Source organism: Rosa chinensis, chromosome 2 (genome assembly GCF_002994745.2).
Source record: "Rosa chinensis cultivar Old Blush chromosome 2, RchiOBHm-V2, whole genome shotgun sequence".
Taxonomy (NCBI): domain Eukaryota; kingdom Viridiplantae; phylum Streptophyta; class Magnoliopsida; order Rosales; family Rosaceae; genus Rosa; species Rosa chinensis.
The window spans coordinates 22400095-22413647 of NC_037089.1; positions in this window are offsets into that span (position 1 = coordinate 22400095).

Here is a 13553-nt window from a genome sequence, read left to right on the forward strand (position 1 = left end):
CACACCATGATCCAATTCCACTAATTAATATCGCAATTTGCACCATTCTTTATGATCATATTACAAAGAGAAGGGCAGTATGAGAGGAAATTTCAAAGCTAGTGTTTCTTTTACAAGTTGATACTAGTATGTATATTCATCATTGCTAAATTAATAAAGGTATGAGAGGAAAATTCTAGAATGTTACATCTGTGCTATCAATTTTTCAAACAACAGCAAAGGGCAAATAGATCAATTGAATATTCCCAATGATGCATCAATTGTTTCAATTGTAGGACCGAGTACATATATGATCATAGTAGAACCACCTTCCTATTGTACATATGCAAAACTAACAAAAGTGAGCTACTTAAACAAGGAAAAACCTCTCACTAAAAAGACCTTTTAGAGACATTTATACAAAACCAACATATGACCTATATAAGGCAAAGGAAGCATATTAAGCTAAACAATTCTTGTCAAAGGATGATATTTCTTGTCAAAACAAACTGAAATCTCAATGTCTCTGTATTACTTCATATTTCTTGTCTTGCTATATTATTTCATCAATACCATCTAATAAATTGTGCCCATCAAATAAGAGCTAAACATTGAAACAAACCTGTCCAATTTGGTATGTACCTCTCCCCTCTTTGTTATCCAGAAAATCAATTTGATCTTGAAACATATTAAGTTGATCCTGAAACTTCTTTGACACAAACTGTGTTACCTTTTGTATTAGATCATCAATGATTTCATAGGAACTTGGTGCAAGTGGGTAGATAAATCTTCGAGGCACGCCAGATCCATAGGTGCAAAAATATCCATGGTCATCCTCTCTAATCAATTCATGAAATATCTGGTCTTTAACAACCTTAAGGTTCCTTTGGTCCTCAGATTCTAATAAAAGTCATTTTTAATATTCTTCCTACATTCAAGTATAGAATTACCAGCTTGAAAAAGGAAATATAAATTAGAAACTGAAACATTATCATATAATATACTAAAAGCAAAGCTTACAATGACTTGGACCACTTCCGGTTTTGACTGGTCTCGTGCTTTTTTCCACACATTCATCTTATCAGTTTCTTCTCCATTTCGCTCCACCTGTCAAATACAAAATAATGGCAAACTGAATCTATACTCCAGTCCAGATTTCCATATTTTCATATTTCAGTACAAGTACAAGTACCAAATTTATAGTTTAATTGGAAAACAAGAAGAAACTTATCTCCTACAGACGAAAACACATAAATGTATTATGAACTGGAATACCTCAAAATCGTAATTGAGCAAAATGTTTTTGACCAGTAGTATGAACTGGTCCCTGAAGCTCCTTATTGATAGAATTTCTTCTTGCTATCATCTACAACATCAATCTCAAGGTTAAATGATAGTTATTTTGGTATTCAATAATCTATTTATAAATATTGTGCCACTAGTACCTTAGCATCCTCACTACTCCAATAGGCAACTAGCTCACTCCATTGTTCTGTCACAATATTGTTAGGAACTTTTGAAATAGGATCTAGATCTTCTTTGTTTTTCTCAAAGAAGTGGAGTTTCATTTTGCTTTTATGATCCTTCCACAGATTATTGCAACATCTTAGACATACAATTCTATATCCTTCTAGAACATTCAGCAAATTATCCTACAAAATAGATTGAGGGGTTAGGATTAGACTATACTTGAAACTAGTACTTGTGCTTCATTGTTTTAAAACAAATCAAAACCAAGACAAATTGTAAATATGTGGAATAGAGCATTTTTTTTTTAATTCAAGTGTTCACCTACAAATATAAATGACATGTATACCTTAACTTCTTTCCATATTCCATCTTTCACATCAGCTCCAACAGACTTCCAATCTATTATTGTTAGGGGAATTCTTTGGCCATCTCATACAATTTGTCCCAATTGCGATTTTAATTGGGCAGCCCTATCTCCTACAGGCTGGAAGGTAGAATCAAACATGATTTCGACTTTACCTCCAGCATTCCACTCTGGAATACCCTTACTTTGACCTTTGGTATTTGCAGCAATAACATGTACTTCCACCTCTAATCAAGTTATAAAAATATCAAATTGTAACTTTAAAACAAAAATTACGGCATTATAAATATATTATATATTGATTTACCTGATGGTGGATATGGCAGTCGAGGGGGTTGCGGTGGTGGAGGAGGTGGCGGTGGAGGTGGAGGTGGAGGAGGTGATGCTGGCTGTTGTGATGAGATACTGCTACTTGAAGATTGAGAGCTACTAGAATTCATAAATTCAAACATGGTGCGCGGTCGACCAATCTTCCTTTTCTTCATGGTTAACTGAAAAAAGACATTTACAATTGTATGATGTCATAACCTTTTGAATTGAAATAGCCAACAAGTTTTATATGATAGAAATACCATAGTTTATCATAAATCAAAATGACAAAATCAAAGAATATTGTTCAAATATAATAGTCATGACTTCAAATAGATTACAGAACTTGTGTCTTACTTGGAATATGACCGGGGCAACTTCCCTTCATTTATCTCGGTGTTCCCATTTTTATTGGGCATCCGAAATCCGAGCATTTGGTTCCAATTGCAGACAAAGTGAGGTGCAAGCTGAGCTCCTAGAAAGGTAAACAACTGTCATAAGCTGGTAGGCTGCAACTTATATCCTCCGTAATAGAAAGCATCTTGATCTACAGCTTCCATATCTATGAATGGCCAAAGTCTCTTCTAAATAGAGTACAGGGATGGATGAGAAATTTCTTTTGGAATGGCGATCCAATCAAGAGTGGGTCTGCCCTAGTAGCTTGGAGCACAGTTTGCTCTCCAAAATCTCAAGGAGGGTTGGGTTTAAAGAATCTTGTTGCATTGAATAGATCATTGTTATTAAAACGCTGTTGGGAGGTGGCTTCAAAGGCATCTACATCTGCAAGGTTCCTTCATGATCGCTTTCTGTAAGTGGGTTTACACCCTTGTTCATACTATAAGAAATCAGCAATATGGCTTGGTTTAAAAAAATTATGGCCGATGCTCCTTATGAGGGTGCAATGGATCCTGGGAGATGGTTATACAATAAGGTTTTGGAAGGATAAATGATTAGGTGAGGAATTAATTCACTCCACAGATTATGAAGAAGAAGTAAGGAAGCTCCTAAATGACAAGGTTGGTGACTTCATCTTGAATGGTCAGTGGAATCTCCCTCCTAGCTTTTGCATGGTCTTTCCCCAAGTTGCCCAAGCGATCAGGACAGTCCTAATATCGTCTGACCTTGCCCCGGACCAGCTGATCTGGACTGAGGCATCATCTGGCACTTTGTCATCCAAGGTGGCATACCAGGTTTTGTCTCCTCCCATACCAGTACCTCATTAGTGTAAGCGGATTTGGCATCAGGCCATTCAGCCACGAAAGAGCATGGTGGCATGGAAAACCTTACTTAATAGAGTTTCTACAGATGAGCAGCTTCAGCGTCGTGGTACCAAGCTCTGTTCAAGATGTTATCTTTGCCGGAGACATACTGAAACTACTAACCACTTATTTCTTGAGTGTGTGGCGGTTGGGTCATCTTTGGCTTGGCTCCAGCAAATGTTCCGGCTTCATATTTCTGCAGGTACATCACTGCATGACCTGTTTCTTATTGCTACCCTCTCTACGCTTAATCAATCATCAAAATTGCTATGGTTTATTTCCTTTGCAATTTAATTTTGGTGCCTGTGGAGTGAACGTAATAAAAGAAAATTTGAAGGTGGTGAGTGTTGCCCCTCTAGGTTCAAACAATTTTTCCTATTGTCTCTAAAAGAATCTGCAGGCTTAGTTTTTGTCTCCGCATCTTCTACCTCGAGTCAGGTTCCCATCTTTAGCTACCTGGGCATTTCACCTCTTCTTCCCGCGGCACCCCGCTTCACTCCTGTGATTTGGCAACCCCCCAAGGAGGTTGGTTTAAAGCTAACTCTGATGGTTCTTACTGAGGTATTAATCAAGCAGGCTATGGAGCAATTTTCAGAAACAGTGATGCGACCTTCTTGGGTGCTTTTTCTTGTAATGCACAGGTCCCTTGTGCTATAGATACAGAGTTATTGGCTGTGATTGAGGTAATTAAGGTTGCAAAAGAGAGAGGCTGGTTTCCTTTGTGGGTAGAAACAGACTCCATGTTGGCATTACAGTACTTTAAAAAGCCAGGCTTGGCGCCTTGGAGGCTTCGGGTGAAATGGATGAATAGCCTTGCATCCATTAGCCAGGTTCAGGTACACATCTCTCATGTCTTCAGGGAGGGGAATCAAGTCACACATAAGCTAGCTAAACACGGTGCCTTGAATAGTGGTTCAGTTTGGTGGGATTCAATCCCTCAATTCCTGTTTAGTTCTCTTGGGCATGATTTTTCTGGACGTACTACTTAGTGGTTTGCTTAGTTTTGGTTGGTTTTCTATTTGTCTGTTCTATGTATGGGAGTGGTTAAGGTCTAGTCCCCCACCCCTCACTCTGTATCTTTGGATTCTTTTTTTAATAAATATTCTAATGAGGGACGGGCAGTGGGCTCTCGGTTGTAATGGTACCCTTCGGGGTTGTGTGGGTACCTTGGTGCCTCTTTCAGACTGTTACAGAGGAGCTAATATCGCCTAATCGTCATTAGTTTTTTTTATTTTTAATTTTTTAAAAAAGATTACAATAATTAATATCATATATTCCATACATGAAGACCAAGTTCCAGCAAACAAAAAAGACTTTTGCACACAAAAATCTACACCTATAAGTGCCATCTTAACCTACATCTACTATGTTACAAGCTACGATCTCAATCATCTATTTCAACACCCATTGACTCGCTTGAAATACCAGCTTCTTTAGTATTGTTAGTTTGAACAAGGAATAAGTCTCTTGAAGGCATGTGAACAACATTCAGCCAATCTTATCCTGAAGGATCTGGAGCATACCAAACATGATGAGCTTGAGATGCCAAAATGAAGGGTTCATCCCTTATGCATTCATTTTTGTACAACAAATGCTTGAAATTAACTAAAGGAAAGTTAAAATGGTCTAACTTTATACCTGTAGCAGGATTAACCCAATCACACTTAAACAAAACATATTTGATACCAATAGAGTAAGTGATTTTGATAATATCTGTCAATCTCCCATAATATGATGAAGAGTCAATAGAAAGATTCTTTTCTTCTTGTAAAGTTACTCCATTGTTCTGTGTTGAGCGATGATTATCAAGACTTTTCACTCGAAAGAAAAACCCATTGGCATTATAAGAAGTCAATCTCATTGCTGCTGGATTAGGAGAATTAGACAAAGTAATAACTTTTTCTGATAACAATACATCACTTGTCTTTGCAAATTGATAACCTAATTTAGGTAAACACTAGTTAAAAACTGCACACCATAAGACACCGAAAGATGAACTAAATATATCTAATTACAGCTAGCAACATACATGCTCCTTAAACCAGTTTGTAAATTCCCGAAATGAACACTCTGAACATAGTGTTCATTTGCAGCAGGAAATTGTCGCCGAATAGTGACAAGATGTTCACTGCAAAGTAACAAGAACATCATTACTTTTTTGCCCAGAAACTCAGAAACTATCCGCTAAGTTTCCAAGTTTCTAAGAAATGTTTTACTTGTCATATATATTGTAGATTCGATGCAGATAATAAAAAGACAAAATCAATAAGCAACATGACATACTTGAGAAACGGTGTGACTGCCTTTGTATGAAATAAGATCCACCGATGAGCTTGTGCTCGAGTAATTTCCTCAAGTACAAAGTCATTTCCCTTTTTTCTATCATCATCATTTTTTTTCCTTGATGGCCTATTAAACTTACTCTCCACATCATTGAGATACTGAGTACAGAAGTTCATGCACTCTTCCATCAAGTAACCTTTAGCTATTGAAGCTTCAGGACAAGCCTGGTTTCCCACATATTCTTTTAAGGTCAGTAGATACTTTTCAATAGGATGCATCCACTGAAAAATTACAGCACCAACAATTAATGCTTCATCAGCTAAATGAATTGATAAATTCTCCATTATATCAAAGAATGATGGTTGAAATATCTTCTCAAGCTCACAAAGTGTCAGCACTATGTGAGCACGAGCCTCTTCTAGATCTGCTACACAATTATCCATTGAGCATAACTGTTTAAAAAATCTGCTTAGATCAATTAATGCTTGAACTACATTCTTTGGTAAAGAACTTTGTATAAATAAAGGAATAAGTTGCTGTAATAGAATATGGTTATCATGGCTCTTAAGACCTCTAATACTATGATCTTGTAAACGTACTCGGCGTGTAATATAGGAAGCAGCTCCATCTGGCATTCTTGATCCCGATAAGGCTGAAAGGAATATATCTTTTCCCTTATTGTTTATCTCAAACTAAGCTGGATCAGCATACTCTGTACCTGACTCTCTCCTCTTTAGATGATACTTCTGTCTAATTCCCATAAGACCATATCACGACGAGAATTCAAGTTGTCCTTACATTTTCCAGCAACTCCTAATATCGAGAAAAGAACATTGTCACAAATGTTCTTTTATATATGCATCACGTTAAGGTTGTGACATATCAGGTTGTCTTTCCAATACGGAAGCTCAAAAAATATACTTCTCTTCTTCCAATTATGCTTCTTTTTCTTCAAAGGATCATTATCTGGTTTTTGCACCCCAATTACCTTCCTTTGCTCCAGATTTTCCCGCTTGCACGTACTCTGTAAGAACACCATTTGATTCTAATTGTTCAAGAAGATCAACACCAACTAATGTTTTAGGCTTGCTTATATATTCTGTATTGCCATTAAATGACCTTAGATCTGCTCGATACTTGTGATCATAGGGTAACCACCGTCGATGAGTCATGTATGAAGCTTTCTGATCAAATTTCAACCGTTGTTAACCACTTTCGGAGTTGCATGATGGGCAACCAAATTCACCTTTTGTACTTCACCCCGACAAGTTAGCATAGGCAGGAAAGTCATTAATCGTCCACAAAAATGCAACACGCATTTGAAACATTTCATTGCTGAATGCATCAAATGTTTCTGCACCATCTTCATACAATTCCTTCAATTCTTCAATGAGTTGCTGCATGTAGACATCAATTTTATCACCGGGTGCCTTAGGACCATCAATGAGAACAGATAGAAATATAAAGGGCTGCTTCATGCACATCATAGGTGGTAAATTGTAAGAAACCAATATGGTAGGCCAGGTACTATGAACTATATTCATAGACCTAAATGGGTTGAATCCATTTGATGCTAACCCAAGCCTTACATTGCGAATGTCTCTCGAAAAATTTGTGTGTTTTTGGTCAAAATCTTTCCATGCAAGAGAGTCTGCAGGATGCCTAAACACACCATCATCAGTTCTTTCCTCTCCATGCCATCTCATAAGCTTCGCTGTTTTTGAAGACATAAACAACCTTTGCAACCTTGGTTTTAAAGGAAAATATCTTGCTTGTTTTGCTGCTTTTCGTTTCCCAAGTGCTACATCATCATTTGAATTACCACCACTATCTTTCTATCGAGATGTCTTGCATATTATGCATTCATCTAAATTTATGTCTTCATTTCTAAACAATATACAACTATTTGGGCATGCATCTACTATTTTATAAGTGAATCCCAAATCTTCTGTTAACTTCTGAGCTTCGTAATATGACTTAGGAAGTTGCACACCTTCAGGCATAGATTCTTTTGTTATCTCAAGTAAAGTTTTGAAGGATTTATCTGTCCATCCATGGAGTACCTTTGCTTACAAAAGCCGAACTATATATGACAAAGTTGTGTGTCTCTTAGAACCCGGATACAATGGAAGGTTTGCATCTTCAAGAAGCTTTAAGAACTTCTTGGTAGGTTCGTTTGGCCCTACATGAGGATTAGTTAAGTTTTCTTCACTATTCTAATCATGTGTTCCTACATTTGGAGCTCTTAAAGCTTCTTGGACAAGTCTGACCATATCATCCTCCATATAAGAATCTAACTCAATTCCATGTTGATTTCCATCCACTGGATCAACATAATGATTAGGCTCACCATGCTTATCCCATTTCCTATACTTCTTAAAGAAACCATGATCACGAAGATGCTGCCGCACAACTAATCTTACATAAAGATAATGATTTTCGCACTTTCTACAAGGACAATAAATCCTTGAGGATCCCTATTGATGTATGCAAAAGTCATAAATTGATCTATTGCATCATAATATGATGGAGAATGCCTATCTGCTAAATTTATCCACGATTTATCCATATTTATCCTTAGCAATCAGATTGAATATCTACGTCAAATAAACAAGAAAAATACAGTTTATTAAATTATAACCATGACTACTAACCAAACAAAGGACTTCAAACAATTAACCAAACTGAACAAACATTGCCTATAAGTGAGCTGGCATCAAAATACAACACAAAAACAATAAATCCCCAACATCAAAAGTATAGCATAACTATCGGTAAGTCCAGTCCCTAAAAGAAAGTAATTAATTAAGCAGAGAACATATATTCCAGTTGCAATAAATAAATAAGCTTTGTTCAAAAATACATTAAATATATATATATATATATATATATATATATATATATATATATATATATAAGTAGCAAACAAAAAAGAAAAAGCGGATAACTTTTGCATTTACACCCAAGAATCTCAGCCAAGACATGAAAAAGATGAGGCTTATCTAGAATCAAACTCTATGACGAGTGAAAGATAGAGGATAGAGCAGATTAGCCTCCAACTAATATGCAAATAACCTGCAAAGCCAAACAATAAGATGCAAATAGGTTATGAAGTATCAAACTTTAGTGCTTGAGGCAAACAAAACCAATTAAAAGAAAGGGAATGAAATTCAACCAAATCAGTAAACATGCATCAAACAAAATACAAAACTCTTTGGTGCTTTGCTGAAGATTTCCACATTAGTGGAAGCTTCTAAGTTTTATAATGAGACCAAGAAAACTGGACAAATTAAACTGAAATTGGGATGCCCCGGAAATTTGTAGCTATTTTCCGAGCATTTTTTGGAATCTAATTTATGGTTATTGGACGGTTTCGTGGCTCGTGGACGGAGCGGAAGTGTTTCGGGCGAATTAATTATTTGAAAAGTATGGTTTTAGGGGAGTGCAAAGGTTGACTTTTTATACGTTGGGATTCTCTGAAAACATCCTTCACGAAAGTCGTAGAGCGCGTCGATACGAGTTCGTGGACGTATGGAACGCGAAAATTGGAGTTCGTATGAAGAAGTTATGGCCGTTGGAAAAAGTTTCCATTTTAGTATATATGGGATTTTCCGGAAAATTTTCAGAAAAATCAGATTTCCATTTTGGGAAGGATTTTTCTCTCTCTTCTCTCCCGAGCCCGCGTTGCACCTTCCAGTTTGCCGGCTTCGTTCTTCCTCCTCCGGCCACCATAGGACTCTATCCAAGGTGGGTTTTGTTCGCCTTGCTGCCCTCTACACGTCTGTGAAAGCAATCGAGGGTGGGTCGAGCTGTAGCTGGTGCTACAACTTCAAGAAAAGCCCGAGAAGAGGTCGGAATCGCCTCTATTCGCCGATCTTCGTTCTCCCAGCTCCGGCAACCTTTGGTCGTGGTTCCAAAACAGATTTTGCACTTCAAGGGACGTAGATCATTTCCCCCAAGGTGGGTTGCATCGATTTCATCTGTGGGGATCGAATTGGAGCGAATTCAAAACTAGGGTTCATCTGATTCGTCAGCTTCTAAGGTAAAATTTGATCTATTGGTTCATATTTGGACTTTGGTGTAGTTATGAAAGTTAAAATTAGAGTTGAGATGAAGAACTTTGGTGTTGGGAGTTTTGTCAAATTCTGACTTTGGGCCGGCGGCTGGTTGTGTTTTCCTGTGGTTTCCGGCCACCTCAAGGATAGTTTCTGTTCTTGAATTTGATCTACTCGTCGATACGAGCATTTCGATATATTGTTTGTAATTTTTAGAGATCGTATGAGTATGTTAGGGTTTTTACGATTTCGGACCGTTCGATGTTTTGATCCGTGAGGATCCGACTATCCGATCGACTTGTGGTTTTGGCATATTGATCGTAGAAGTATTCCGGAGACATTGGGTGGTCTCGAATGTGGTTTCACCTCGATTGGCGTCACTTTGGGGATTTTAGTTCAAAACAGGGGTTTCAGACTTAAATCATTTGTGAATCGTTACTGATTTGAGATCATTGGTGATTAGGTGCTTCTAAAGGTGAATTGGACTAGTTTTTGGTGAGAGTGTTAGTTCGGTTATGTATAGAAGATGCAGCGGGATTCTGAGGTGAGTAATCTCACAAGGTTCATTAATGAACGGATTACCTTTATCGTTTTGAGAGTTATTGATTTAATTACAAACTATAGTTCGTATTAGTAGGCATTCCTGAGCGGACGTAATTATATATTTACGTGAAATATATATGTTTTGGTGGATTTGTGGATTTCTGGAAACAATATGCATGAATGATGCGTTTTATTGTTTGTGATGTGACTTTTCGGAAAACAAATGGTGGGAAATGGTATTTCTATTGTTTTGAAAAGTGTCTGAATATTTGAGAGTCACAGGTTGTGATTTCTCCTTTTGGTTTGATTTAACGTTTTGATCTGATGACCGGTGGTCTGAGGATTTAAAAGTCATAGGTAGTGATTTCTCCTTTTGATTTGATTTGACATTTTGATCTGAGGGTCAGGTCAGCCTAAGGATCCGGGGTTGTAGGTTGCATCCTCATGACAATGTTATATCGTAAGGTTGAACCTTGGCCGGGTGACAAGTTACGATTCAGTTAGAGCTCTAGTCTGTCTGCCATCGTACTTCATGGATCTAAGTAGGTTACTTAAGACTCCTGGGTACATATTTTGTCCAGGTTGGACCTATTTGATGTTTTGTCCAGGTTGGACTAAAGAATCATATTCTATTTGTTACGTTAACGATAGGTATGATTTATGTGTGTTGATACTTTGTCCAGGTTGGACCGATTTATTGTTTTGTCCAGGTTGGACCGATTTATTGTTTTGTCCAAGTTGGACCGATTTGTTGTTTTGTCTAGGTTGAGCCGATTTGTTGTTTTATCCAGGTTGGATCGATTTATCATATTTGAATTGTTAGGTTAACGATTTATATGATTTTGTCATGGTGTGACTTTTGTTGTTTCTTTTGGGAAAAGAGTATTGTTTTGGGAAGCATGGTATGTTTTCTTTATTTGCGAGTTGAAAGGTTTTCCTCGTTTTTGGCGTGAATTGTGCATGTGTGTTTTGAGTTACTCATAGGGGCTTGCAAAAGCTTACCGGATTTGTTGTGTGACAACCCGATACACTATTCAAACGGTGTAGGGGTTAATCCTGCAGGTTAGGATAATCGGGGCTGAAGCTGAGATAGTGCCTTTGCAGCTTTATGGTAGGAAGCCATTTTTGTGACTTACCGTTGACAAGGACTTCCGTTGTATAGTTAACTCTGAGCGGCATTTACGTTTATTTTTTTGTTGACAATTCAATTCGTAAGCTTGTGTAATATATAACTCTGTGGGGAGCGAGTGTATATTAATTTTGAGGGTTCAGGGCATCAGTACGTACTTTGTTTAAAATGAAAAAGTTTTCAGGTATTTTATATTGATGACTGAATGTTCATGCATGTATAATTATGGGATTATATATAGATTTTTATTTGTGTTTAAAAATCAGGGGCGTGACAGAAATAGAGAATGTAATATATGCCCGCCATGCAGATTATAATTTGGAAATATTGTAATGTCTATAACAATCAAAGTGTGTGTCTGTGTGTGTGTATTGGAAGGGGCCTAAACACTCATGTCAAGATGTCAAACTCAAGCATATCCTATCCTATAAACACTCATTGTGCCATGTCTAACTGACAGATATCATGAAAATCATAAAGAAGTGGAAATATCAACAGTAATTGAAAACAAAATGAGAAAACGACCAAAACTAAGCTTCGCTCCTCTCGTGGCACAAGTATTAGCCACATGACCCAACTATGGCACTTGATATTACAGAAAAGAAAGAATCCATTATGTGACCTACACCACAATGGTGCTATTTAATTTGTTGGTCAAAATAAATATAAGGTCAGGACCATTTACAATATTCACAAAATATATTTTGATGATTGGCCTCTCTTAATACGGTGGTGGACGTCCACTAGGGTTATTAAGAAGTAAAACTAGGTTCTAATACCAATTATTATTGGACATATTCGATTTTGAAAGAGGATACATTCTCATTGTTGGGATCTTTCATGAATTCAAGTAGTGGCTAAATATCATAAATTATTATTTGGTTCGTAATTGGTAGATAGCTGGATTTATGAGGAGTGTTCTAACATGCTACCAACTTTAATTACTTGTATAAACTTTTGATTGGAACAAAAGTTTAATAGATAATTATAATTTGCTGTCAACACTCTGATATTCCAGAAACTGACCCATTATGTCTATAAATTGTCGCTCACTGTTTTCAACTATTTGCCTAAATGACACTTACATAGTTTGATTAAACTACATCAAGATTCTAGTCAACAATTAATATGATTAATTAGCTTTTCAATCTATTACTTCATGATTGACAGAAGGCAATGATGTATGTTTGTTACTTTCTTCCTAAAGATGGTGGCAATTGGTTAAAATACCTAAAAGAAGTAATAAACGGTCATGACCTTGATATAATTGGAAATAATGTTTGTTGTATATATGCAGCATATATCATTTTGAACAACTTCTAAGTGAAAGTGATCACAGCTACACAGAACTCATTGGCTGATATTAATTATTCACTACATATTGAACTACTTTTGTTGGGCACATGCAACTTGGTCAAATGTTAGAAAGGCAAAACTCTGAGATTAACAACAATCTTAAAATGTTTTGAGGCATGTCATATGTAGGCATATAATTATAAGAACATGAGAAGAGATATGCAGGATCTAGGAAATGTTACCTAGAAAGGAGGTCCGAAAACTGAAATTTCAAAACCACTGTGCAGAAGCTATAGAAACTAATTGACATATTATAGCAATCCAGGAAATATCATATGCTCTGGATGACCCCTAATTTAAAAGCAGAGCCAGGAATGCAGCAAGTGCTTTTGGATCTGACACGGATTGGTCTATCTTACTAGTACTCCAAGGGTTCTTGTACCTGTAATCAACAATTACAATCCTTTAATCACTCGAGCAACCAAATAACACCAGAGAGTAAAATAATAAGGGGAAGAAGAAAAAAGGATGAACTTAGGGGGAGGACTAAGATACAAGTATATATAGAAAAGCCCGTAAAGAATAGCTGTTGTATTTATTATATATCAAAATAATCAATCAACATCTGAGCAAATTAAAGGTAAGCTCCATTCATATTGAGATATTTGAGAGACAATACCAATTGATCATCCAAGGCTATCAATTGACATATAATATATCATCAAACAAGAGATTTTGACAAGATTTTTCAATACCAAATCGAAACCCAATGGACATACCCAACCACCAAAACCAAAAAACATAATAGTTCTTCCACAAATAAGCAAAATCAAAAGTAATTTCGGATACCCAAACAAATTTTCTAT